Source organism: Pseudophryne corroboree, chromosome 4 (genome assembly GCF_028390025.1).
Source record: "Pseudophryne corroboree isolate aPseCor3 chromosome 4, aPseCor3.hap2, whole genome shotgun sequence".
In the NCBI taxonomy this organism is placed as follows: Eukaryota; Metazoa; Chordata; class Amphibia; order Anura; family Myobatrachidae; genus Pseudophryne; species Pseudophryne corroboree.
Genome location: NC_086447.1, coordinates 197,261,941 through 197,286,641, shown reverse-complemented (window position 1 = coordinate 197,286,641; position 24,701 = coordinate 197,261,941). Strand labels below are relative to the sequence as shown.

At 37.8% G+C, this 24,701-nt stretch overlaps 30 non-coding genes across 30 annotated transcripts; all 30 read left to right on the top strand.

Moving 5' to 3' along the window:
• The first annotated feature begins 298 nt into the window (after positions 1-298).
• Positions 299-371, top strand: TRNAF-GAA (transfer RNA phenylalanine (anticodon GAA)). The gene has a single exon. It is a non-coding gene; the product is annotated as a tRNA-Phe (tRNA).
• Positions 372-1,182: 811 nt separating this feature from the next.
• TRNAF-GAA (transfer RNA phenylalanine (anticodon GAA)) lies at positions 1,183-1,255 on the top strand. Its single transcript has one exon. It is a non-coding gene; the product is annotated as a tRNA-Phe (tRNA).
• Positions 1,256-2,056: 801 nt separating this feature from the next.
• TRNAF-GAA (transfer RNA phenylalanine (anticodon GAA)) lies at positions 2,057-2,129 on the top strand. The gene has a single exon. It is a non-coding gene; the product is annotated as a tRNA-Phe (tRNA).
• Positions 2,130-2,941: 812 nt separating this feature from the next.
• TRNAF-GAA (transfer RNA phenylalanine (anticodon GAA)) lies at positions 2,942-3,014 on the top strand. Its single transcript has one exon. It is a non-coding gene; the product is annotated as a tRNA-Phe (tRNA).
• An 813-nt stretch (positions 3,015-3,827) lies between these two features.
• TRNAF-GAA (transfer RNA phenylalanine (anticodon GAA)) lies at positions 3,828-3,900 on the top strand. Its single transcript has one exon. It is a non-coding gene; the product is annotated as a tRNA-Phe (tRNA).
• Positions 3,901-4,713: 813 nt separating this feature from the next.
• Positions 4,714-4,786, top strand: TRNAF-GAA (transfer RNA phenylalanine (anticodon GAA)). Its single transcript has one exon. It is a non-coding gene; the product is annotated as a tRNA-Phe (tRNA).
• Positions 4,787-5,597: 811 nt separating this feature from the next.
• Positions 5,598-5,670, top strand: TRNAF-GAA (transfer RNA phenylalanine (anticodon GAA)). Its single transcript has one exon. It is a non-coding gene; the product is annotated as a tRNA-Phe (tRNA).
• An 803-nt stretch (positions 5,671-6,473) lies between these two features.
• On the top strand, positions 6,474-6,546 carry TRNAF-GAA (transfer RNA phenylalanine (anticodon GAA)). Its single transcript has one exon. It is a non-coding gene; the product is annotated as a tRNA-Phe (tRNA).
• Positions 6,547-7,357: 811 nt separating this feature from the next.
• Positions 7,358-7,430, top strand: TRNAF-GAA (transfer RNA phenylalanine (anticodon GAA)). The gene has a single exon. It is a non-coding gene; the product is annotated as a tRNA-Phe (tRNA).
• Positions 7,431-8,234: 804 nt separating this feature from the next.
• Positions 8,235-8,307, top strand: TRNAF-GAA (transfer RNA phenylalanine (anticodon GAA)). The gene has a single exon. It is a non-coding gene; the product is annotated as a tRNA-Phe (tRNA).
• An 803-nt stretch (positions 8,308-9,110) lies between these two features.
• TRNAF-GAA (transfer RNA phenylalanine (anticodon GAA)) lies at positions 9,111-9,183 on the top strand. Its single transcript has one exon. It is a non-coding gene; the product is annotated as a tRNA-Phe (tRNA).
• Positions 9,184-9,986: 803 nt separating this feature from the next.
• TRNAF-GAA (transfer RNA phenylalanine (anticodon GAA)) lies at positions 9,987-10,059 on the top strand. The gene has a single exon. It is a non-coding gene; the product is annotated as a tRNA-Phe (tRNA).
• Positions 10,060-10,861: 802 nt separating this feature from the next.
• On the top strand, positions 10,862-10,934 carry TRNAF-GAA (transfer RNA phenylalanine (anticodon GAA)). Its single transcript has one exon. It is a non-coding gene; the product is annotated as a tRNA-Phe (tRNA).
• An 803-nt stretch (positions 10,935-11,737) lies between these two features.
• On the top strand, positions 11,738-11,810 carry TRNAF-GAA (transfer RNA phenylalanine (anticodon GAA)). Its single transcript has one exon. It is a non-coding gene; the product is annotated as a tRNA-Phe (tRNA).
• Positions 11,811-12,613: 803 nt separating this feature from the next.
• Positions 12,614-12,686, top strand: TRNAF-GAA (transfer RNA phenylalanine (anticodon GAA)). Its single transcript has one exon. It is a non-coding gene; the product is annotated as a tRNA-Phe (tRNA).
• Positions 12,687-13,497: 811 nt separating this feature from the next.
• On the top strand, positions 13,498-13,570 carry TRNAF-GAA (transfer RNA phenylalanine (anticodon GAA)). The gene has a single exon. It is a non-coding gene; the product is annotated as a tRNA-Phe (tRNA).
• An 803-nt stretch (positions 13,571-14,373) lies between these two features.
• TRNAF-GAA (transfer RNA phenylalanine (anticodon GAA)) lies at positions 14,374-14,446 on the top strand. The gene has a single exon. It is a non-coding gene; the product is annotated as a tRNA-Phe (tRNA).
• Positions 14,447-15,249: 803 nt separating this feature from the next.
• TRNAF-GAA (transfer RNA phenylalanine (anticodon GAA)) lies at positions 15,250-15,322 on the top strand. Its single transcript has one exon. It is a non-coding gene; the product is annotated as a tRNA-Phe (tRNA).
• Positions 15,323-16,133: 811 nt separating this feature from the next.
• Positions 16,134-16,206, top strand: TRNAF-GAA (transfer RNA phenylalanine (anticodon GAA)). Its single transcript has one exon. It is a non-coding gene; the product is annotated as a tRNA-Phe (tRNA).
• Positions 16,207-17,007: 801 nt separating this feature from the next.
• Positions 17,008-17,080, top strand: TRNAF-GAA (transfer RNA phenylalanine (anticodon GAA)). The gene has a single exon. It is a non-coding gene; the product is annotated as a tRNA-Phe (tRNA).
• An 806-nt stretch (positions 17,081-17,886) lies between these two features.
• On the top strand, positions 17,887-17,959 carry TRNAF-GAA (transfer RNA phenylalanine (anticodon GAA)). Its single transcript has one exon. It is a non-coding gene; the product is annotated as a tRNA-Phe (tRNA).
• A 596-nt stretch (positions 17,960-18,555) lies between these two features.
• Positions 18,556-18,628, top strand: TRNAF-GAA (transfer RNA phenylalanine (anticodon GAA)). The gene has a single exon. It is a non-coding gene; the product is annotated as a tRNA-Phe (tRNA).
• Positions 18,629-18,770: 142 nt separating this feature from the next.
• Positions 18,771-18,843, top strand: TRNAF-GAA (transfer RNA phenylalanine (anticodon GAA)). The gene has a single exon. It is a non-coding gene; the product is annotated as a tRNA-Phe (tRNA).
• Positions 18,844-19,646: 803 nt separating this feature from the next.
• TRNAF-GAA (transfer RNA phenylalanine (anticodon GAA)) lies at positions 19,647-19,719 on the top strand. Its single transcript has one exon. It is a non-coding gene; the product is annotated as a tRNA-Phe (tRNA).
• Positions 19,720-20,316: 597 nt separating this feature from the next.
• TRNAF-GAA (transfer RNA phenylalanine (anticodon GAA)) lies at positions 20,317-20,389 on the top strand. Its single transcript has one exon. It is a non-coding gene; the product is annotated as a tRNA-Phe (tRNA).
• Positions 20,390-20,531: 142 nt separating this feature from the next.
• TRNAF-GAA (transfer RNA phenylalanine (anticodon GAA)) lies at positions 20,532-20,604 on the top strand. Its single transcript has one exon. It is a non-coding gene; the product is annotated as a tRNA-Phe (tRNA).
• An 814-nt stretch (positions 20,605-21,418) lies between these two features.
• Positions 21,419-21,491, top strand: TRNAF-GAA (transfer RNA phenylalanine (anticodon GAA)). Its single transcript has one exon. It is a non-coding gene; the product is annotated as a tRNA-Phe (tRNA).
• Positions 21,492-22,304: 813 nt separating this feature from the next.
• TRNAF-GAA (transfer RNA phenylalanine (anticodon GAA)) lies at positions 22,305-22,377 on the top strand. Its single transcript has one exon. It is a non-coding gene; the product is annotated as a tRNA-Phe (tRNA).
• An 812-nt stretch (positions 22,378-23,189) lies between these two features.
• TRNAF-GAA (transfer RNA phenylalanine (anticodon GAA)) lies at positions 23,190-23,262 on the top strand. Its single transcript has one exon. It is a non-coding gene; the product is annotated as a tRNA-Phe (tRNA).
• An 802-nt stretch (positions 23,263-24,064) lies between these two features.
• On the top strand, positions 24,065-24,137 carry TRNAF-GAA (transfer RNA phenylalanine (anticodon GAA)). The gene has a single exon. It is a non-coding gene; the product is annotated as a tRNA-Phe (tRNA).
• Positions 24,138-24,701: the final 564 nt, after the last annotated feature.

Genomic DNA, 24,701 nt, shown 5'->3' with positions numbered 1-24,701 from the left:
GTTTCGCCCTCTAGGACACTTGATGTTCTTTCAGTTTGCCTTATCTTAAACACCAAAAAAGACTTTCTAAACGTCAGACTTACACGCAATAGCTCTTTTGTGAGAGCATTAAACTAAAGATCTAAAGGTCCTGGGTTCGATCCCAGGATTCGGCATGTTTAGTTGCTGTATTTTTGTTACAGAATAGCAATTTACCAGCAGAATCTTTCATTATCAGGTGTTGTACATCAAGAACACTTAATGCTCTTTTTTTCCCCAGCCTAAAACCCCAAATACGGCTTGACATCTTTCACAATTAGCCGAAATAGCTCAGTTGGGAGAGCGTTAGACTGAAGATCTAAAGGTCCCTGGTTCGATCCCGGGTTTCGGCATATTTAGTTGCTGTTTTTTTGTTACAGAATAGCAGTTTAGCAGCAGAAACTGCCGTGTTCAGGTTCTGGTCTTCAAGATCATTTCATGTTATTACAGTTTGCATTATTATTAGCCCCAATAAAATAATTTCTTATTAGTAGAGCTTGGCGAAATAGCTCAGTTGTGAGAACATTAGACTGAAGATCTAAGGGTGTCTTGTTCAATCCTGGGGTTTAGCATGGTTGGGTGTTTGCTTTTGCTACTGAATTGCAATTTAGCAGCAAAAACTGTTGTTTTCAGTTTTTGATCTTGAAAAACATTTTATGTTATTTCAGTTTGCAAAATCTTTAGCTCCAAAAAAAGACATTTTTATCAGTATAGCTTGCCAAAATAGCTCAGTTGTGAGAGCAATAGACTGAAGACCTTAAAATCCCTAGTACGATCGTGGGTTTCCACATGTTTGGGTGTTTGCAGTTTGTTACTGAGTAGCAAGTCAGCAAAAAGAAATTTAGCAGCAGAAACTTTAATTTTCAGGTTTCGCCCTCTAGGACACTTGATGTTCTTTCAGTTTGCCTTATCTTAAACACCAAAAAAGACTTTCTAAACGTCAGACTTACACGCAATAGCTCTTTTGTGAGAGCATTAAACTGAAGATCTAAAGCTCCTGGGTTCGATCCCAGGATTCGGCATGTTTAGTTGCTGTATTTTTGTTACAGAATAGCAATTTACCAGCAGAATCTTTCATTATCAGGTGTTGTTCATCAAGAACACTTAATGCTCTTTTTTTCCCAGCCTAAAACCCCAAATACGGCTTGACATCTTTCACAATTAGCCGAAATAGCTCAGTTGGGAGAGTGTTAGACTGAAGATATAAAGGTCCCTGGTTCGATCCCGGGTTTCGGCATATTTAGTTGCTGTTTTTTTGTTACAGAATAGCAATTTAGCAGCAGAAACTGCCGTGTTCAGGTTCTGGTCTTCAAGTTCATTTCATGTTATTACAGTTTGCATTATTATTAGCCCCAATAAAAGAATTTCTTATTAGTAGAGCTTGGCGAAATAGCTCAGTTGTGAGAACATTAGACTGAAGATCTAAGGGTGTCTTGTTCAATCCTGGGGTTTAGCATGGTTGGGTGTTTGCTTTTGCTACTGAATAGCAATTTAGCAGCAAAAACTGTTGTTTTCAGTTTTTGATCTTGAAAAACATTTTATGTTATTTCAGTTTGCAAAATCTTTAGCTCCAAAAAAAGACATTCTTATCAGTATAGCTTGCCAAAATAGCTCAGTTGTGAGAGCAATAGACTGAAGACCTTAAAATCCCTAGTACGATTGTGGGTTTCCACATGTTTGGGTGTTTGCAGTTTGTTATTCAGCAAAAAGAAATTTAGCAGCAGAAACTTTCATTTTCAGGTTTCGCCCTCTAGGACACTTGATGTTCTTTCAGTTTGCCTTATCTTAAACACCAAAAAAGACTTTCTAAACGTCAGACTTACACGCAATAGCTCTTTTGTGAGAGCATTAAACAGAAGATCTAAAGGTCCTGGGTTCGATCCCAGGATTCGGCATGTTTAGTTGCTGTATTTTTGTTACAGAATAGCAATTTACTAGCAGAATCTTTCATTATCAGGTGTTGTACATCAAGAACACTTATTGCTCTTTTTTTTCCCAGCCTAAAACCCCAAATACGGCTTGGCATCTTTCACAATTAGCCGAAATAGCTCAGTTGGGAGAGTGTTAGACTGAAGATCTAAAGGTCCCTGGTTCGATCCCGGGTTTCGGCATATTTAGTTGCTGTTTTTTTGTTATAGAATAGCAATTTAGCAGCAGAAACTGCCGTGTTCAGGTTCTGGTCTTAAAGATCATTTCATGTTATTACAGTTTGCATTATTATTAGCCCCAATAAAAGAATTTCTTATTAGTAGAGCTTGGCGAAATAGCTCAGTTGTGAGAACATTAGACTGAAGATCTAAGGGTGTCTTGTTCAATCCTGGGGTTTAGCATGGTTGGGTGTTTGCTTTTGCTACTGAATAGCAATTTAGCAGCAAAAACTGTTGTTTTCAGTTTTTGATCTTGAAAAACATTTTATGTTATTTCAGTTTGCAAAATCTTTAGCTCCAAAAAAAAGACATTTTTATCAGTATAGCTTGCCAAAATAGCTCAGTTGTGAGAGCAATAGACTGAAGACCTTAAAATCCCTAGTACGATCGTGGGTTTCCACATGTTTGGGTGTTTGCATTTTGTTACTGAGTAGCAATTCAGCAAAAAGAAATTTAGCAGCAGAAACGTTTATTTTCTGGTTTCGCCCTCTAGGACACTTGATGTTCTTTCAGTTTGCCTTATCTTAAACACCAAAAAAGACTTTCCAAATGTCAGACGTAGCTGCAATAGCTCATTTGGGAGAGCATTAGACTGAAGATCTATAAGTCCCTGGTTAGATCCCGGGTTTCGGCATGTTTAGTAGCTGTGTTTTTGTTACAGAATAGCAATTTACCAGCAGAATCTTTCATTATAAGGTGTTGCTCTTCAAGAACACTTGATGCTCTTTTTTCCCCAACCTAAAACCCCAAATACGACTTCACTTCTGTCAGAATTAGCCGAAATAGCTCAGTTGGGAGAGCGTTAGACTGAAGATCTAAAGGTCCCTGGTTCGATCCCGGGTTTCGGCATATTTAGTTGCTGTTTTTTTTTTACAGAATAGCAATTTAGCAGCAGAAACTGCCGTGTTCAGGTTCTGGTCTTCAAGAACATTTCATGTTATTACAGTTTGCATTATTATTAGCCCCAATAAAATAATTTCTTATTAGTAGAGCTTGGCGAAATAGCTCAGTTGTGACAACATTAGACTGAAGATCTAAGGGTGTCTTGTTCAATCCTGGGGTTTAGCATGGTTGGGTGTTTGCTTTTGCTACTGAATAGCAATTTAGCAGCAAAAACTGTTGTGTTCAGGTTTTGATCTTGAAAAGCATTTTATGTTATTTCAGTTTGCAAAATCTTTAGCTCGTAAAAAAAGACATTCTTATCAGTATAGCTTGCCAAAATAGCTCAGTTGTGAGAGCAATAGACTGAAGACCTTAAAATCCCTAGTACGATCGTGGGTTTCCACATGTTTGGGTGTTTGCAGTTTGTTACTGAGTAGCAATTCAGCAAAAAGAAATTTAGCAGCAGAAACTTTCATTTTCAGGTTTCGCCCTCTAGGACACTTGATGTTCTTTCAGTTTGCCTTATCTTAAACACCAAAAAAGACTTTCTAAACGTCAGACTTACACGCAATAGCTCTTTTGTGAGAGCATTAAACTGAAGATCTAAAGGTCCTGGGTTTGATCCCAGGATTCGGCATGTTTAGTTGCTGTATTTTTGTTACAGAATAGCAATTTACCAGCAGAATCTTTCATTATCAGGTGTTGTTCATCAAGAACACTTAATGCTCTTTTTTTCCCCAGCCTAAAACCCCAAATACGGCTTGACATTTTTCACAATTAGCCGAAATAGCTCAGTTGGGAGAGCGTTAGACTGAAGATCTAAAGGTCCCTGGTTCGATCCCGGGTTTTGGCATATTTAGTTGCTGTTTTTTTGTTACAGAATAGCAATTTAGCAGCAGAAACTGCCGTGTTCAGGTTCTGGTCTTCAAGATCATTTCATGTTATTACAGTTTGCATTATTATTAGCCCCAATAAAATAATTTCTTATTAGTAGAGCTTGGCGAAATAGCTCAGTTGTGAGAACATTAGACTGAAGATCTAAGGGTGTCTTGTTCAATCCTGGGGTTTAGCATGGTTGGGTGTTTGCTTTTGCTACTGAATAGCAATTTAGCAGCAAAAACTGTTGTTTTCAGGTTTTGATCTTGAAAAGCATTTTATGTTATTTCAGTTTGTAAAATCTTTAGCTCCTAAAAAAAGACATTCTTATCAGTATAGCTTGCCAAAATAGCTCAGTTGTGAGAGCAATAGACTGAAGACCTTAAAATCCCTAGTACGATCGTGGGTTTCAACATGTTTGGGTGTTTGCAGTTTGTTACTGAGTAGCAAGTCAGCAAAAAGAAATTTAGCAGCAGAAACTTTCATTTTCAGGTTTCGCCCTCTAGGACACTTGATGTTCTTTCAGTTTGCCTTATCTTAAACACCAAATAAGACTTTCTAAACGTCAGACTTACACGCAATAGCTCTTTTGTGAGAGCATTAAACTGAAGATCTAAAGCTCCTGGGTTCGATCCCAGGATTCGGCATGTTTAGTTGCTGTATTTTTGTTACAGAATAGCAATTTACCAGCAGAATCTTTCATTATCAGGTGTTGTTCATCAAGAACACTTAATGCTCATTTTTTTCCAAGCCTAAAACCCCAAATACGGCTTGACATCTTTCACAATTAGCCGAAATAGCTCAGTTGGGAGAGTGTTAGACTGAAGATCTAAAGGTCCCTGGTTCGATCCCGGGTTTCGGCATGTTTAGTTGCTGTTTTTTTGTTACAGAATAGCAATTTAGCAGCAGAAACTGCCGTGTTCAGGTTCTGGTCTTCAAGTTCATTTCATGTTAATACAGTTTGCATTATTATTAGCCCCAATAAAAGAATTTCTTATTAGTAGAGCTTGGCGAAATAGCTCAGTTGTGAGAACATTAGACTGAAGATCTAAGGGTGTCTTGTTCAATCCTGGGGTTTAGCATGGTTGGGTGTTTGCTTTTGCTACTGAATAGCAATTTAGCAGCAAAAACTGTTGTTTTCAGTTTTTGATCTTGAAAAACATTTTATGTTATTTCAGTTTGCAAAATCTTTAGCTCCAAAAAAAGACATTCTTATCAGTATAGCTTGCCAAAATAGCTCAGTTGTGAGAGCAATAGACTGAAGACCTTAAAATCCCTAGTACGATCGTGGGTTTCCACATGTTTGGGTGTTTGCATTTTGTTACTGAGTAGCAATTCAGCAAAAAGAAATTTAGCAGCAGAAACGTTTATTTTCAGGTTTCGCCCTCTAGGACACTTGATGTTCTTTCAGTTTGCCTTATCTTAAACACCAAAAAAGACTTTCCAAATGTCAGACGTAGCTGCAATAGCTCATTTGGGAGAGAATTAGACTGAAGATCTATAAGTCCCTGGTTCGATCCCGGGTTTCGGCATGTTTAGTAGCTGTATTTTTGTTACAGAATAGCAATTTACCAGCAGAATCTTTCATTATAAGGTGTTGCTCTTCAAGAACACTTGATGCTCTTTTTTTCCCAACCTAAAACCCCAAATACGACTTCACATCAGTCACAATTAGCCGAAATAGCTCAGTTGGGAGAGCGTTAGACTGAAGATCTAAAGGTCCCTGGTTCGATCCTGGGTTTCGGCATATTTAGTTGCTGGTTTTTTTGTTACAGAATAGCAATTTAGCAGCAGAAACTGCCGTGTTCAGGTTCTGGTCTTCAAGAACATTTCATGTTATTACAGTTTGCATTATTATTAGCCCCAATAAAATAATTTCTTATTAGTAGAGCTTGGCGAAATAGCTCAGTTGTGACAACATTAGACTGAAGATCTAAGGGTGTCTTGTTCAATCCTGGGGTTTAGCATGGTTGGGTGTTTGCTTTTGCTACTGAATAGCAATTTAGCAGCAAAAACTGTTGTGTTCAGGTTTTGATCTTGAAAAGCATTTTATGTTATTTCAGTTTGCAAAATCTTTAGCTCCTAAAAAAAGACATTCTTATCAGTATAGCTTGCCAAAATAGCTCAGTTGTGAGAGCAATAGACTGAAGACCTTAAAATCCCTAGTACGATTGTGGGTTTCCACATGTTTGGGTGTTTGCAGTTTGTTATTCAGCAAAAAGAAATTTAGCAGCAGAAACTTTCATTTTCAGGTTTCGCCCTCTAGGACACTTGATGTTCTTTCAGTTTGCCTTATCTTAAACACCAAAAAAGAATTTCTAAACGTCAGACTTACACGCAATAGCTCTTTTGTGAGAGCATTAAACTGAAGATCTAAAGGTCCTGGGTTCGATCCCAGGATTCGGCATGTTTAGTTGCTGTATTTTTGTTACAGAATAGCAATTTACCAGCATAATCTTTCATTATCAGGTGTTGTACATCAAGAACACTTAATGCTCTTTTTTTTCCCAGCCTAAAACCCCAAATACGGCTTGACATCTTTCACAATTAGCCGAAATAGCTCAGTTGGGAGAGCGTTAGACTGAAGATCTAAAGGTCCCTGGTTCGATCCCGGGTTTCGGCATATTTAGTTGCTGTTTTTTTGTTACAGAATAGCAATTTAGCAGCAGAAACTGCCGTGTTCAGGTTCTGGTCTTCAAGATCATTTCATGTTATTACAGTTTGCATTATTATTAGCCCCAATAAAAGAATTTCTTATTAGTAGAGCTTGGCGAAATAGCTCAGTTGTGAGAACATTAGACTGAAGATCTAAGGGTGTCTTGTTCAATCCTGGGGTTTAGCATGGTTGGGTGTTTGCTTTTGCTACTGAATAGCAATTTAGCAGCAAAAACTGTTGTTTTCAGTTTTTGATCTTGAAAAACATTTTATGTTATTTCAGTTTGCAAAATCTTTAGCTCCAAAAAAAGACATTTTTATCAGTATAGCTTGCCAAAATAGCTCAGTTGTGAGAGCAATAGACTGAAGACCTTAAAATCCCTAGTACGATCGTGGGTTTCCACATGTTTGGGTGTTTGCAGTTTGTTACTGAGTAGCAAGTCAGCAAAAAGAAATTTAGCAGCAGAAACTTTAATTTTCAGGTTTCGCCCTCTAGGACACTTGATGTTCTTTCAGTTTGCCTTATCTTAAACACCAAAAAAGACTTTCTAAACGTCAGACTTACACGCAATAGCTCTTTTGTGAGAGCATTAAACTGAAGATCTAAAGCTCCTGGGTTCGATCCCAGGATTCGGCATGTTTAGTTGCTGTATTTTTGTTACAGAATAGCAATTTACCAGCAGAATCTTTCATTATCAGGTGTTGTTCATCAAGAACACTTAATGCTCTTTTTTTCCCAGCCTAAAACCCCAAATACGGCTTGACATCTTTCACAATTAGCCGAAATAGCTCAGTTGGGAGAGCGTTAGACTGAAGATCTAAAGGTCCCTGGTTCGATCCCGGATTTCGGCATATTTCGTTGCTGTTTTTTTTTGTTACAGAATAGCAATTTAGCAGCAGAAACTGCCGTGTTCAGGTTCTGGTCTTCAAGAACATTTCATGTTATTACAGTTTGCATTATTATTAGCCCCAATAAAAGAATTTCTTATTAGTAGAGCTTGGCGAAATAGCTCAGTTGTGACAACATTAGACTGAAGATCTAAGGGTGTCTTGTTCAATCCTGGGGTTTAGCATGGTTGGGTGTTTGCTTTTGCTACTGAATAGCAATTTAGCAGCAAAAACTGTTGTGTTCAGGTTTTGATCTTGAAAAGCATTTTATGTTATTTCAGTTTGCAAAATCTTTAGCTCCTAAAAAAAGACATTCTTATCAGTATAGCTTGCCAAAATAGCTCAGTTGTGAGAGCAATAGACTGAAGACCTTAAAATCCCTAGTACGATTGTGGGTTTCCACATGTTTGGGTGTTTGCAGTTTGTTATTCAGCAAAAAGAAATTTAGCAGCAGAAACTTTCATTTTCAGGTTTCGCCCTCTAGGACACTTGATGTTCTTTCAGTTTGCCTTATCTTAAACACCAAAAAAGACTTTCTAAACGTCAGACTTACACGCAATAGCTCTTTTGTGAGAGCATTAAACTAAAGATCTAAAGGTCCTGGGTTCGATCCCAGGATTCGGCATGTTTAGTTGCTGTATTTTTGTTACAGAATAGCAATTTACCAGCAGAATCTTTCATTATCAGGTGTTGTACATCAAGAACACTTAATGCTCTTTTTTTTCCCAGCCTAAAACCCCAAATACGGCTTGACATCTTTCACAATTAGCCGAAATAGCTCAGTTGGGAGAGCGTTAGACTGAAGATCTAAAGGTCCCTGGTTCGATCCCGGGTTTCGGCATATTTAGTTGCTGTTTTTTTTGTTACAGAATAGCAATTTAGCAGCAGAAACTGCCGTGTTCAGGTTCTGGTCTTCAAGAACATTTCATGTTATTACAGTTTGCATTCTTATTAGCCCCAATAAAAGAATTTCTTATTAGTAGAGCTTGGCGAAATAGCTCAGTTGTGACAACATTAGACTGAAGATCTAAGGGTGTCTTGTTCAATCCTGGGGTTTAGCATGGTTGGGTGTTTGCTTTTGCTACTGAATAGCAATTTAGCAGCAAAAACTGTTGTGTTCAGGTTTTGATCTTGAAAAGCATTTTATGTTATTTCAGTTTGCAAAATCTTTAGCTCCTAAAAAAAGACATTCTTATCAGTATAGCTTGCCAAAATAGCTCAGTTGTGAGAGCAATAGACTGAAGACCTTAAAATCCCTAGTACGATTGTGGGTTTCCACATGTTTGGGTGTTTGCAGTTTGTTATTCAGCAAAAAGAAATTTAGCAGCAGAAACTTTCATTTTCAGGTTTCGCCCTCTAGGACACTTGATGTTCTTTCAGTTTGCCTTATCTTAAACACCAAAAAAGACTTTCTAAACGTCAGACTTACACGCAATAGCTCTTTTGTGAGAGCATTAAACTAAAGATCTAAAGGTCCTGGGTTCGATCCCAGGATTCGGCATGTTTAGTTGCTGTATTTTTGTTACAGAATAGCAATTTACCAGCAGAATCTTTCATTATCAGGTGTTGTACATCAAGAACACTTAATGCTCTTTTTTTTCCCAGCCTAAAACCCCAAATACGGCTTGACATCTTTCACAATTAGCCGAAATAGCTCAGTTGGGAGAGCGTTAGACTGAAGATCTAAAGGTCCCTGGTTCGATCCCGGGTTTCGGCATATTTAGTTGCTGTTTTTTTTGTTACAGAATAGCAATTTAGCAGCAGAAACTGCCGTGTTCAGGTTCTGGTCTTCAAGAACATTTCATGTTATTACAGTTTGCATTCTTATTAGCCCCAATAAAAGAATTTCTTATTAGTAGAGCTTGGCGAAATAGCTCAGTTGTGACAACATTAGACTGAAGATCTAAGGGTGTCTTGTTCAATCCTGGGGTTTAGCATGGTTGGGTGTTTGCTTTTGCTACTGAATAGCAATTTAGCAGCAAAAACTGTTGTGTTCAGGTTTTGATCTTGAAAAGCATTTTATGTTATTTCAGTTTGCAAAATCTTTAGCTCCTAAAAAAAGACATTCTTATCAGTATAGCTTGCCAAAATTGCTCAGTTGTGAGAGCAATAGACTGAAGACCTTAAAATCCCTAGTACGATTGTGGGTTTCCACATGTTTGGGTGTTTGCAGTTTGTTATTCAGCAAAAAGAAATTTAGCAGCAGAAACTTTCATTTTCAGGTTTCGCCCTCTAGGACACTTGATGTTCTTTCAGTTTGCCTTATCTTAAACACCAAAAAAGACTTTCTAAACGTCAGACTTACACGCAATAGCGCTTTTGTGAGAGCATTAAACTAAAGATCTAAAGGTCCTGGGTTCGATCCCTGGATTCGGCATGTTTAGTTGCTGTATTTTTGTTACAGAATAGCAATTTACCAGCAGAATCTTTCATTATCAGGTGTTGTACATCAAGAACACTTAATGCTCTTTTTTTTCCCAGCCTAAAACCCCAAATACGGCTTGACATCTTTCACAATTAGCCGAAATAGCTCAGTTGGGAGAGCGTTAGACTGAAGATCTAAAGGTCCCTGGTTCGATCCCGGGTTTCGGCATATTTAGTTGCTGTTTTTTTGTTACAGAATAGCAATTTAGCAGCAGAAACTGCCGTGTTCAGGTTCTGGTCTTCAAGTTCATTTCATGTTATTACAGTTTGCATTATTATTAGCCCCAATAAAAGAATTTCTTATTAGTAGAGCTTGGCGAAATAGCTCAGTTGTGAGAACATTAGACTGAAGATCTAAGGGTGTCTTGTTCAATCCTGGGGTTTAGCATGGTTGGGTGTTTGCTTTTGCTACTGAATAGCAATTTAGCAGCAAAAACTGTTGTGTTCAGGTTTTGATCTTGAAAAGCATTTTATGTTATTTCAGTTTGCAAAATCTTTAGCTCCTAAAAAAAGACATTCTTATCAGTATAGCTTGCCAAAATAGCTCAGTTGTGAGAGCAATAGACTGAAGACCTTAAAATCCCTAGTACGATTGTGGGTTTCCACATGTTTGGGTGTTTGCAGTTTGTTATTCAGCAAAAAGAAATTTAGCAGCAGAAACTTTCATTTTCAGGTTTCGCCCTCTAGGACACTTGATGTTCTTTCAGTTTGCCTTATCTTAAACACCAAAAAAGACTTTCTAAACGTCAGACTTACACGCAATAGCTCTTTTGTGAGAGCATTAAACTAAAGATCTAAAGGTCCTGGGTTCGATCCCAGGATTCGGCATGTTTAGTTGCTGTATTTTTGTTACAGAATAGCAATTTACCAGCAGAATCTTTCATTATCAGGTGTTGTACATCAAGAACACTTAATGCTCTTTTTTTTCCCAGCCTAAAACCCCAAATACGGCTTGACATCTTTCACAATTAGCCGAAATAGCTCAGTTGGGAGAGCGTTAGACTGAAGATCTAAAGGTCCCTGGTTCGATCCCGGGTTTCGGCATATTTAGTTGCTGTTTTTTTTGTTACAGAATAGCAATTTAGCAGCAGAAACTGCCGTGTTCAGGTTCTGGTCTTCAAGAACATTTCATGTTATTACAGTTTGCATTCTTATTAGCCCCAATAAAAGAATTTCTTATTAGTAGAGCTTGGCGAAATAGCTCAGTTGTGACAACATTAGACTGAAGATCTAAGGGTGTCTTGTTCAATCCTGGGGTTTAGCATGGTTGGGTGTTTGCTTTTGCTACTGAATAGCAATTTAGCAGCAAAAACTGTTGTGTTCAGGTTTTGATCTTGAAAAGCATTTTATGTTATTTCAGTTTGCAAAATCTTTAGCTCCTAAAAAAAGACATTCTTATCAGTATAGCTTGCCAAAATAGCTCAGTTGTGAGAGCAATAGACTGAAGACCTTAAAATCCCTAGTACGATTGTGGGTTTCCACATGTTTGGGTGTTTGCAGTTTGTTATTCAGCAAAAAGAAATTTAGCAGCAGAAACTTTCATTTTCAGGTTTCGCCCTCTAGGACACTTGATGTTCTTTCAGTTTGCCTTATCTTAAACACCAAAAAAGACTTTCTAAACGTCAGACTTACACGCAATAGCTCTTTTGTGAGAGCATTAAACTAAAGATCTAAAGGTCCTGGGTTCGATCCCAGGATTCGGCATGTTTAGTTGCTGTATTTTTGTTACAGAATAGCAATTTACCAGCAGAATCTTTCATTATCAGGTGTTGTACATCAAGAACACTTAATGCTCTTTTTTTTCCCAGCCTAAAACCCCAAATACGGCTTGACATCTTTCACAATTAGCCGAAATAGCTCAGTTGGGAGAGCGTTAGACTGAAGATCTAAAGGTCCCTGGTTCGATCCCGGGTTTCGGCATATTTAGTTGCTGTTTTTTTTGTTACAGAATAGCAATTTAGCAGCAGAAACTGCCGTGTTCAGGTTCTGGTCTTCAAGAACATTTCATGTTATTACAGTTTGCATTCTTATTAGCCCCAATAAAAGAATTTCTTATTAGTAGAGCTTGGCGAAATAGCTCAGTTGTGACAACATTAGACTGAAGATCTAAGGGTGTCTTGTTCAATCCTGGGGTTTAGCATGGTTGGGTGTTTGCTTTTGCTACTGAATAGCAATTTAGCAGCAAAAACTGTTGTGTTCAGGTTTTGATCTTGAAAAGCATTTTATGTTATTTCAGTTTGCAAAATCTTTAGCTCCTAAAAAAAGACATTCTTATCAGTATAGCTTGCCAAAATTGCTCAGTTGTGAGAGCAATAGACTGAAGACCTTAAAATCCCTAGTACGATTGTGGGTTTCCACATGTTTGGGTGTTTGCAGTTTGTTATTCAGCAAAAAGAAATTTAGCAGCAGAAACTTTCATTTTCAGGTTTCGCCCTCTAGGACACTTGATGTTCTTTCAGTTTGCCTTATCTTAAACACCAAAAAAGACTTTCTAAACGTCAGACTTACACGCAATAGCTCTTTTGTGAGAGCATTAAACTAAAGATCTAAAGGTCCTGGGTTCGATCCCTGGATTCGGCATGTTTAGTTGCTGTATTTTTGTTACAGAATAGCAATTTACCAGCAGAATCTTTCATTATCAGGTGTTGTACATCAAGAACACTTAATGCTCTTTTTTTTCCCAGCCTAAAACCCCAAATACGGCTTGACATCTTTCACAATTAGCCGAAATAGCTCAGTTGGGAGAGCGTTAGACTGAAGATCTAAAGGTCCCTGGTTCGATCCCGGGTTTCGGCATATTTAGTTGCTGTTTTTTTGTTACAGAATAGCAGTTTAGCAGCAGAAACTGCCGTGTTCAGGTTCTGGTCTTCAAGATCATTTCATGTTATTACAGTTTGCATTATTATTAGCCCCAATAAAAGAATTTCTTATTAGTAGAGCTTGGCGAAATAGCTCAGTTGTGAGAACATTAGACTGAAGATCTAAGGGTGTCTTGTTCAATCCTGGGGTTTAGCATGGTTGGGTGTTTGCTTTTGCTACTGAATAGCAATTTAGCAGCAAAAACTGTTGTTTTCAGTTTTTGATCTTGAAAAACATTTTATGTTATTTCAGTTTGCAAAATCTTTAGCTCCAAAAAAAGACATTTTTATCAGTATAGCTTGCCAAAATAGCTCAGTTGTGAGAGCAATAGACTGAAGACCTTAAAATCCCTAGTACGATCGTGGGTTTCCACATGTTTGGGTGTTTGCAGTTTGTTACTGAGTAGCAAATCAGCAAAAAGAAATTTAGCAGCAGAAACTTTAATTTTCAGGTTTCGCCCTCTAGGACACTTGATGTTCTTTCAGTTTGCCTTATCTTAAACACCAAAAAAGACTTTCTAAACGTCAGACTTACACGCAATAGCTCTTTTGTGAGAGCATTAAACTGAAGATCTAAAGCTCCTGGGTTCGATCCCAGGATTCGGCATGTTTAGTTGCTGTATTTTTGTTACAGAATAGCAATTTACCAGCAGAATCTTTCATTATCAGGTGTTGTTCATCAAGAACACTTAATGCTCTTTTTTTCCGAGCCTAAAACCCCAAATACGGCTTGACATCTTTCACAATTAGCCGAAATAGCTCAGTTGGGAGAGCGTTAGACTGAAGATCTAAAGGTCCCTGGTTCGATCCCGGGTTTCGGCATATTTAGTTGCTGTTTTTTTTGTTACAGAATAGCAATTTAGCAGCAGAAACTGCCGTGTTCAGGTTCTGGTCTTCAAGAACATTTCATGTTATTACAGTTTGCATTCTTATTAGCCCCAATAAAAGAATTTCTTATTAGTAGAGCTTGGCGAAATAGCTCAGTTGTGACAACATTAGACTGAAGATCTAAGGGTGTCTTGTTCAATCCTGGGGTTTAGCATGGTTGGGTGTTTGCTTTTGCTACTGAATAGCAATTTAGCAGCAAAAACTGTTGTGTTCAGGTTTTGATCTTGAAAAGCATTTTATGTTATTTCAGTTTGCAAAATCTTTAGCTCCTAAAAAAAGACATTCTTATCAGTATAGCTTGCCAAAATAGCTCAGTTGTGAGAGCAATAGACTGAAGACCTTAAAATCCCTAGTACGATTGTGGGTTTCCACATGTTTGGGTGTTTGCAGTTTGTTATTCAGCAAAAAGAAATTTAGCAGCAGAAACTTTCATTTTCAGGTTTCGCCCTCTAGGACACTTGATGTTCTTTCAGTTTGCCTTATCTTAAACACCAAAAAAGACTTTCTAAACGTCAGACTTACACGCAATAGCTCTTTTGTGAGAGCATTAAACTAAAGATCTAAAGGTCCTGGGTTCGATCCCAGGATTCGGCATGTTTAGTTGCTGTATTTTTGTTACAGAATAGCAATTTACCAGCAGAATCTTTCATTATCAGGTGTTGTACATCAAGAACACTTAATGCTCTTTTTTTTCCCAGCCTAAAACCCCAAATACGGCTTGACATCTTTCACAATTAGCCGAAATAGCTCAGTTGGGAGAGCGTTAGACTGAAGATCTAAAGGTCCCTGGTTCGATCCCGGGTTTCGGCATATTTAGTTGCTGTTTTTTTTGTTACAGAATAGCAATTTAGCAGCAGAAACTGCCGTGTTCAGGTTCTGGTCTTCAAGAACATTTCATGTTATTACAGTTTGCATTCTTATTAGCCCCAATAAAAGAATTTCTTATTAGTAGAGCTTGGCGAAATAGCTCAGTTGTGACAACATTAGACTGAAGATCTAAGGGTGTCTTGTTCAATCCTGGGGTTTAGCATGGTTGGGTGTTTGCTTTTGCTACTGAATAGCAATTTAGCAGCAAAAACTGTTGTGTTCAGGTTTTGATCTTGAAAAGCATTTTATGTTATTTCAGTTTGCAAAATCTTTAGCTCCTAAAAAAAGACATTCTTATCAGTATAGCTTGCCAAAATTGCTCAGTTGTGAGAGCAATAGACTGAAGACCTTAAAATCCCTAGTACGATTGTGGGTTTCCACATGTTTGGGTGTTTGCAGTTTGTTATTCAGCAAAAAGAAATTTAGCAGCAGAAACTTTCATTTTCAGGTTTCGCCCTCTAGGACACTTGATGTTCTTTCAGTTTGCCTTATCTTAAACACCAAAAAAGACTTTCTAAACGTCAGACTTACACGCAATAGCTCTTTTGTGAGAGCATTAAACTAAAGATCTAAAGGTCCTGGGTTCGATCCCTGGATTCGGCATGTTTAGTTGCTGTATTTTTGTTACAGAATAGCAATTTACCAGCAGAATCTTTCATTATCAGGTGTTGTACATCAAGAACACTTAATGCTCTTTTTTTTCCCAGCCTAAAACCCCAAATACGGCTTGACATCTTTCACAATTAGCCGAAATAGCTCAGTTGGGAGAGCGTTAGACTGAAGATCTAAAGGTCCCTGGTTCGATCCCGGGTTTCGGCATATTTAGTTGCTGTTTTTTTGTTACAGAATAGCAGTTTAGCAGCAGAAACTGCCGTGTTCAGGTTCTGGTCTTCAAGATCATTTCATGTTATTACAGTTTGCATTATTATTAGCCCCAATAAAAGAATTTCTTATTAGTAGAGCTTGGCGAAATAGCTCAGTTGTGAGAACATTAGACTGAAGATCTAAGGGTGTCTTGTTCAATCCTGGGGTTTAGCATGGTTGGGTGTTTGCTTTTGCTACTGAATAGCAATTTAGCAGCAAAAACTGTTGTTTTCAGTTTTTGATCTTGAAAAACATTTTATGTTATTTCAGTTTGCAAAATCTTTAGCTCCAAAAAAAGACATTTTTATCAGTATAGCTTGCCAAAATAGCTCAGTTGTGAGAGCAATAGACTGAAGACCTTAAAATCCCTAGTACGATCGTGGGTTTCCACATGTTTGGGTGTTTGCAGTTTGTTACTGAGTAGCAAATCAGCAAAAAGAAATTTAGCAGCAGAAACTTTAATTTTCAGGTTTCGCCCTCTAGGACACTTGATGTTCTTTCAGTTTGCCTTATCTTAAACACCAAAAAAGACTTTCTAAACGTCAGACTTACACGCAATAGCTCTTTTGTGAGAGCATTAAACTGAAGATCTAAAGCTCCTGGGTTCGATCCCAGGATTCGGCATGTTTAGTTGCTGTATTTTTGTTACAGAATAGCAATTTACCAGCAGAATCTTTCATTATCAGGTGTTGTTCATCAAGAACACTTAATGCTCTTTTTTTCCGAGCCTAAAACCCCAAATACGGCTTGACATCTTTCACAATTAGCCGAAATAGCTCAGTTGGGAGAGTGTTAGACTGAAGATATAAAGGTCCCTGGTTTGATCCCGGGTTTCGGCATGTTTAGTTGCTGTTTTTTTGTTACAGAATAGCAATTTAGCAGCAGAAACTGCCGTGTTCAGGTTCTGGTCTTCAAGTTCATTTCATGTTATTACAGTTTGCATTATTATTAGCCCCAATAAAAGAATTTCTTATTAGTAGAGCTTGGCGAAATAGCTCAGTTGTGAGAACATTAGACTGAAGATCTAAGGGTGTCTTGTTCAATCCTGGGGTTTAGCATGGTTGGGTGTTTGCTTTTGCTACTGAATAGCAATTTAGCAGCAAAAACTGTTGTTTTCAGTTTTTGATCTTGAAAAACATTTTATGTTATTTCAGTTTGCAAAATCTTTAGCTCCAAAAAAAGACATTTTTATCAGTATAGCTTGCCAAAATAGCTCAGTTGTGAGAGCAATAGACTGAAGACCTTAAAATCCCTAGTACGATTGTTGGTTTCCACATGTTTGGGTGTTTGCAGTTTGTTATTCAGCAAAAAGAAATTTAGCAGCAGAAACTTTCATTTTCAGGTTTCGCCCTCTAGGACACTTGATGTTCTTTCAGTTTGCCTTATCTTAAACACCAAAAAAGACTTTCTAAACGTCAGACTTACACGCAATAACTCTTTTGTGAGAGCATTAAACTGAAGATCTAAAGGTCCTGGGTTCGATCCCAGGATTCGGCATGTTTAGTTGCTGTATTTTTGTTACAGAATAGCAATTTACCAGCAGAATCTTTCATTATCAGGTGTTGTACATCAAGAACACTTAATGCTCTTTTTTTTCCCAGCCTAAAACCCCAAATACGGCTTGACATCTTTCACAATTAGCCGAAATAGCTCAGTTGGGAGAGCGTTAGACTGAAGATCTAAAGGTCCCTGGTTCGATCCCGGGTTTCGGCATATTTAGTTGCTGTTTTTTTTGTTACAGAATAGCAATTTAGCAGCAGAAACTGCCGTGTTCAGGTTCTGGTCTTCAAGAACATTTCATGTTATTACAGTTTGCATTATTATTATTAGCCCCAATAAAAGAATTTCTTATTAGTAGAGCTTGGCGAAATAGCTCAGTTGTGACAACATTAGACTGAAGATCTAAGGGTGTCTTGTTCAATCCTTGGGTTTAGCATGGTTGGGTGTTTGCTTTTGCTACTGAATAGCAATTTAGCAGCAAAAACTGTTGTGTTCAGGTTTTGATCTTGAAAAGCATTTTATGTTATTTCAGTTTGCAAAATCTTTAGCTCCTAAAAAAAGACATTCTTATCAGTATAGCTTGCCAAAATAGCTCAGTTGTGAGAGCAATAGACTGAAGACCTTAAAATCCCTAGTACGATTGTGGGTTTCCACATGTTTGGGTGTTTGCAGTTTGTTATTCAGCAAAAAGAAATTTAGCAGCAGAAACTTTCATTTTCAGGTTTCGCCCTCTAGGACACTTGATGTTCTTTCAGTTTGCCTTATCTTAAACACCAAAAAAGACTTTCTAAACGTCAGACTTACACGCAATAGCTCTTTTGTGAGAGCATTAAACTAAAGATCTAAAGGTCCTGGGTTCGATCCCAGGATTCGGCATGTTTAGTTGCTGTATTTTTGTTACAGAATAGCAATTTACCAGCAGAATCTTTCATTATCAGGTGTTGTACATCAAGAACACTTAATGCTCTTTTTTTCCCCAGCCTAAAACCCCAAATACGGCTTGACATCTTTCACAATTAGCCGAAACAGCTCAGTTGGGAGAGCATTAGACTGAAGATCTAAAGGTCCCTGGTTCGATCCCGGGTTTCGGCATATTTAGTTGCTGTTTTTTTGTTACAGAATAGCAGTTTAGCAGCAGAAACTGCCGTGTTCAGGTTCTGGTCTTCAAGATCATTTCATGTTATTACAGTTTGCATTATTATTAGCCCCAATAAAATAATTTCTTATTAGTAGAGCTTGGCGAAATAGCTCAGTTGTGAGAACATTAGACTGAAGATCTAAGGGTGTCTTGTTCAATCCTGGGGTTTAGCATGGTTGGGTGTTTGCTTTTGCTACTGAATAGCAATTTAGCAGCAAAAACTGTTGTTTTCAGTTTTTGATCTTGAAAAACATTTTATGTTATTTCAGTTTGCAAAATCTTTAGCTCCAAAAAAAGACATTTTTATCAGTATAGCTTGCCAAAATAGCTCAGTTGTGAGAGCAATAGACTGAAGACCTTAAAATCCCTAGTACGATCGTGGGTTTCCACATGTTTGGGTGTTTGCATTTTGTTACTGAGTAGCAATTCAGCAAAAAGAAATTTAGCAGCAGAAACGTTTATTTTCAGGTTTCGCCCTCTAGGACACTTGATGTTCTTTCAGTTTGCGTTATCTTAAACACCAAAAAAGACTTTCCAAATGTCAGACGTAGCTGCAATAGCTCATTTGGGAGAGCATTAGACTGAAGATCTATAAGTCCCTGGTTCGATCCCGGGTTTCGGCATGTTTAGTAGCTGTATTTTTGTTACAGAATAGCAATTTACCAGCAGAATCTTTCATTATAAGGTGTTGCTCTTCAAGAACACTTGATGCTCTTTTTTTCCCAACCTAAAACCCCAAATACGACTTGACATCTGTCACAATTAGCCGAAATAGCTCAGTTGGGAGAGCGTTAGACTGAAGATCTAAAGGTCCCTGGTTCGATCCCGGGTTTTGGCATATTTAGTTGCTGTTTTTTTTGTTACAGAATAGCAATTTAGCAGCAGAAACTGCCATGTTCAGGTTCTGGTCTTCAAGAACATTTCATGTTATTACAGTTTGCATTATTATTAGCCCCAATAAAAGAATTTCTTATTAGTAGAGCTTGGCGAAATAGCTCAGTTGTGACAACATTAGACTGAAGATCTAAGGGTGTCTTGTTCAATCCTGGGGTTTAGCATGGTTGGGTGTTTGCTTTTGCTACTGAATAGCAATTTAGCAGCAAAAACTGTTGTGTTCAGGTTTTGATCTTGAAAAGCATTTTATGTTATTTCAGTTTGCAAAATCTTTAGCTCCTAAAAAAAGACATTCTTATCAGTATAGCTTGCCAAAATAGCTCAGTTGTGAGAGCAATAGACTGAAGACCTTAAAATCCCTAGTACGATTGTGGGTTTCCACATGTTTGGGTGTTTGCAGTTTGTTATTCAGCAAAAAGAAATTTAGCAGCAGAAACTTTCATTTTCAGGTTTCGCCCTCTAGGACACTTGATGTTCTTTCAGTTTGCCTTATCTTAAACACCAAAAAAGACTTTCTAAACGTCAGACTTACACGCAATAGCTCTTTTGTGAGAGCATTAAACAGAAGATCTAAAGGTCCTGGGTTCGATCCCAGGATTCGGCATGTTTAGTTGCTGTATTTTTGTTACAGAATAGCAATTTACTAGCAGAATCTTTCATTATCAGGTGTTGTACATCAAGAACACTTAATGCTCTTTTTTTTCCCAGCCTAAAACCCCAAATACGGCTTGGTATCTTTCACACTTAGCCGAAATAGCCCAGTTGGGAGAGTGTTAGACTGAAGATCTAAAGGTCCCTGGTTCGATCCCGGGTTTCGGCATATTTAGTTGCTGTTTTTTTGTTATAGAATAGCAATTTAGCAGCAGAAACTGCCGTGTTCAGGTTCTGGTCTTAAAGATCATTTCATGTTATTACAGTTTGCATTATTATTAGCCCCAATAAAAGAATTTCTTATTAGTAGAGCTTGGCGAAATAGCTCAGTTGTGAGAACATTAGACTGAAGATCTAAGGGTGTCTTGTTCAATCCTGGGGTTTAGCATGGTTGGGTGTTTGCTTTTGCTACTGAATAGCAATTTAGCAGCAAAAACTGTTGTTTTCAGTTTTTGATCTTGAAAAACACTTTATGTTATTTCAGTTTGCAAAATCTTTAGCTCCAAAAAAAAGACATTTTTATCAGTATAGCTTGCCAAAATAGCTCAGTTGTGAGAGCAATAGACTGAAGACCTTAAAATCCCTAGTACGATCGTGGGTTTCCACATGTTTGGGTGTTTGCATTTTGTTACTGAGTAGCAATTCAGCAAAAAGAAATTTAGCAGCAGAAACGTTTATTTTCTGGTTTCGCCCTCTAGGACACTTGATGTTCTTTCAGTTTGCCTTATCTTAAACACCAAAAAAGACTTTCCAAATGTCAGACGTAGCTGCAATAGCTCATTTGGGAGAGCATTAGACTGAAGATCTATAAGTCCCTGGTTCGATCCCGGGTTTCGGCATGTTTAGTAGCTGTGTTTTTGTTACAGAATAGCAATTTACCAGCAGAATCTTTCATTATAAGGTGTTGCTCTTCAAGAACACTTGATGCTCTTTTTTCCCCAACCTAAAACCCCAAATACGACTTCACTTCTGTCAGAATTAGCCGAAATAGCTCAGTTGGGAGAGCGTTAGACTGAAGATCTAAAGGTCCCTGGTTCGATCCCGGGTTTCGGCATATTTAGTTGCTGTTTTTTTTGTTACAGAATAGCAATTTAGCAGCAGAAACTGCCGTGTTCAGGTTCTGGTCTTCAAGAACATTTCATGTTATTACAGTTTGCATTATTATTAGCCCCAATAAAATAATTTCTTATTAGTAGAGCTTGGCGAAATAGCTCAGTTGTGACAACATTAGACTGAAGATCTAAGGGTGTCTTGTTCAATCCTGGGGTTTAGCATGGTTGGGTGTTTGCTTTTGCTACTGAATAGCAATTTAGCAGCAAAAACAGTTGTGTTCAGGTTTTGATCTTGAAAAGCATTTTATGTTATTTCAGTTTGCAAAATCTTTAGCTCGTAAAAAAAGACATTCTTATCAGTATAGCTTGCCAAAATAGCTCAGTTGTGAGAGCAATAGACTGAAGACCTTAAAATCCCTAGTACGATCGTGGGTTTCCACATGTTTGGGTGTTTGCAGTTTGTTACTGAGTAGCAATTCAGCAAAAAGAAATTTAGCAGCAGAAACTTTCATTTTCAGGTTTCGCCCTCTAGGACACTTGATGTTCTTTCAGTTTGCCTTATCTTAAACACCAAAAAAGACTTTCTAAACGTCAGACTTACACGCAATAGCTCTTTTGTGAGAGCATTAAACTGAAGATCTAAAGGTCCTGGGTTTGATCCCAGGATTCGGCATGTTTAGTTGCTGTATTTTTGTTACAGAATAGCAATTTACCAGCAGAATCTTTCATTATCAGGTGTTGTTCATCAAGAACACTTAATGCTCTTTTTTTCCCCAGCCTAAAACCCCAAATACGGCTTGACATTTTTCACAATTAGCCGAAATAGCTCAGTTGGGAGAGCGTTAGACTGAAGATCTAAAGGTCCCTGGTTCGATCCCGGGTTTTGGCATATTTAGTTGCTGTTTTTTTGTTACAGAATAGCAATTTAGCAGCAGAAACTGCCGTGTTCAGGTTCTGGTCTTCAAGATCATTTCATGTTATTACAGATTGCATTATTATTAGCCCCAATAAAATAATTTCTTATTAGTAGAGCTTGGCGAAATAGCTCAGTTGTGAGAACATTAGACTGAAGATCTAAGGGTGTCTTGTTCAATCCTGGGGTTTAGCATGGTTGGGTGTTTGCTTTTGCTACTGAATAGCAATTTAGCAGCAAAAACTGTTGTTTTCAGGTTTTGATCTTGAAAAGCATTTTATGTTATTTCAGTTTGTAAAATCTTTAGCTCCTAAAAAAAGACATTCTTATCAGTATAGCTTGCCAAAATAGCTCAGTTGTGAGAGCAATAGACTGAAGACCTTAAAATCCCTAGTACGATCGTGGGTTTCAACATGTTTGGGTGTTTGCAGTTTGTTACTGAGTAGCAAGTCAGCAAAAAGAAATTTAGCAGCAGAAACTTTCATTTTCAGGTTTCGCCCTCTAGGACACTTGATGTTCTTTCAGTTTGCCTTATCTTAAACACCAAATAAGACTTTCTAAACGTCAGACTTACACGCAATAGCTCTTTTGTGAGAGCATTAAACTGAAGATCTAAAGCTCCTGGGTTCGATCCCAGGATTCGGCATGTTTAGTTGCTGTATTTTTGTTACAGAATAGCAATTTACCAGCAGAATCTTTCATTATCAGGTGTTGTTCATCAAGAACACTTAATGCTCATTTTTTTCCCAGCCTAAAACCCCAAATACGGCTTGACATCTTTCACAATTAGCCGAAATAGCTCAGTTGGGAGAGTGTTAGACTGAAGATCTAAAGGTCCCTGGTTCGATCCCGGGTTTCGGCATGTTTAGTTGCTGTTTTTTTGTTACAGAATAGCAATTTAGCAGCAGAAACTGCCGTGTTCAGGTTCTGGTCTTCAAGTTCATTTCATGTTATTACAGTTTGCATTATTATTAGCCCCAATAAAAGAATTTCTTATTAGTAGAGCTTGGCGAAATAGCTCAGTTGTGAGAACATTAGACTGAAGATCTAAGGGTGTCTTGTTCAATCCTGGGGTTTAGCATGGTTGGGTGTTTGCTTTTGCTACTGAATAGCAATTTAGCAGCAAAAACTGTTGTTTTCAGTTTTTGATCTTGAAAAACATTTTATGTTATTTCAGTTTGCAAAATCTTTCGCTCCAAAAAAAGACATTCTTATCAGTATAGCTTGCCAAAATAGCTCAGTTGTGAGAGCAATAGACTGAAGACCTTAAAATCCCTAGTACGATCGTGGGTTTCCACATGTTTGGGTGTTTGCATTTTGTTACTGAGTAGCAATTCAGCAAAAAGAAATTTAGCAGCAGAAACGTTTATTTTCAGGTTTCGCCCTCTAGGACACTTGATGTTCTTTCAGTTTGCCTTATCTTAAACACCAAAAAAGACTTTCCAAATGTCAGACGTAGCTGCAATAGCTCATTTGGGAGAGAATTAGACTGAAGATCTATAAGTCCCTGGTTCGATCCCGGGTTTCGGCATGTTTAGTAGCTGTATTTTTGTTACAGAATAGCAATTTACCAGCAGAATCTTTCATTATCAGGTGTTGTACATCAAGAACACTTAATGCTCTTTTTTTTCCCAGCCTAAAACCCCAAATACGGCTTGACATCTTTCACAATTAGCCGAAATAGCTCAGTTGGGAGAGCGTTAGACTGAAGATCTAAAGGTCCCTGGTTCGATCCCGGGTTTCGGCATATTTAGTTGCTGTTTTTTTGTTACAGAATAGCAATTTAGCAGCAGAAACTGCCGTGTTCAGGTTCTGGTCTTCAAGATCATTTCATGTTATTACAGTTTGCATTATTATTAGCCCCAATAAAAGAATTTCTTATTAGTAGAGCTTGGCGAAATAGCTCAGTTGTGAGAACATTAGACTGAAGATCTAAGGGTGTCTTGTTCAATCCTGGGGTTTAGCATGGTTGGGTGTTTGCTTTTGCTACTGAATAGCAATTTAGCAGCAAAAACTGTTGTTTTCAGTTTTTGATCTTGAAAAACATTTTATGTTATTTCAGTTTGCAAAATCTTTAGCTCCTAAAAAAAGACATTCTTATCAGTATAGCTTGCCAAAATAGCTCAGTTGTGAGAGCAATAGACTGAAGACCTTAAAATCCCTAGTACGATTGTGGGTTTCCACATGTTTGGGTGTTTGCAGTTTGTTATTCAGCAAAAAGAAATTTAGCAGCAGAAACTTTCATTTTCAGGTTTCGCCCTCTAGGACACTTGATGTTCTTTCAGTTTGCCTTATCTTAAACACCAAAAAAGAATTTCTAAACGTCAGACTTACACGCAATAGCTCTTTTGTGAGAGCATTAAACTGAAGATCTAAAGGTCCTGGGTTCGATCCCAGGATTCGGCATGTTTAGTTGCTGTATTTTTGTTACAGAATAGCAATTTACCAGCATAATCTTTCATTATCAGGTGTTGTACATCAAGAACACTTAATGCTCTTTTTTTTCCCAGCCTAAAACCCCAAATACGGCTTGACATCTTTCACAATTAGCCGAAATAGCTCAGTTGGGAGAGCGTTAGACTGAAGATCTAAAGGTCCCTGGTTCGATCCCGGGTTTCGGCATATTTAGTTGCTGTTTTTTTGTTACAGAATAGCAATTTAGCAGCAGAAACTGCCGTGTTCAGGTTCTGGTCTTCAAGATCATTTCATGTTATTACAGTTTGCATTATTATTAGCCCCAATAAAAGAATTTCTTATTAGTAGAGCTTGGCGAAATAGCTCAGTTGTGAGAACATTAGACTGAAGATCTAAGGGTGTCTTGTTCAATCCTGGGGTTTAGCATGGTTGGGTGTTTGCTTTTGCTACTGAATAGCAATTTAGCAGCAAAAACTGTTGTTTTCAGTTTTTGATCTTGAAAAACATTTTATGTTATTTCAGTTTGCAAAATCTTTAGCTCCAAAAAAAGACATTTTTATCAGTATAGCTTGCCAAAATAGCTCAGTTGTGAGAGCAATAGACTGAAGACCTTAAAATCCCTAGTACGATCGTGGGTTTCCACATGTTTGGGTGTTTGCAGTTTGTTACTGAGTAGCAAGTCAGCAAAAAGAAATTTAGCAGCAGAAACTTTAATTTTCAGGTTTCGCCCTCTAGGACACTTGATGTTCTTTCAGTTTGCCTTATCTTAAA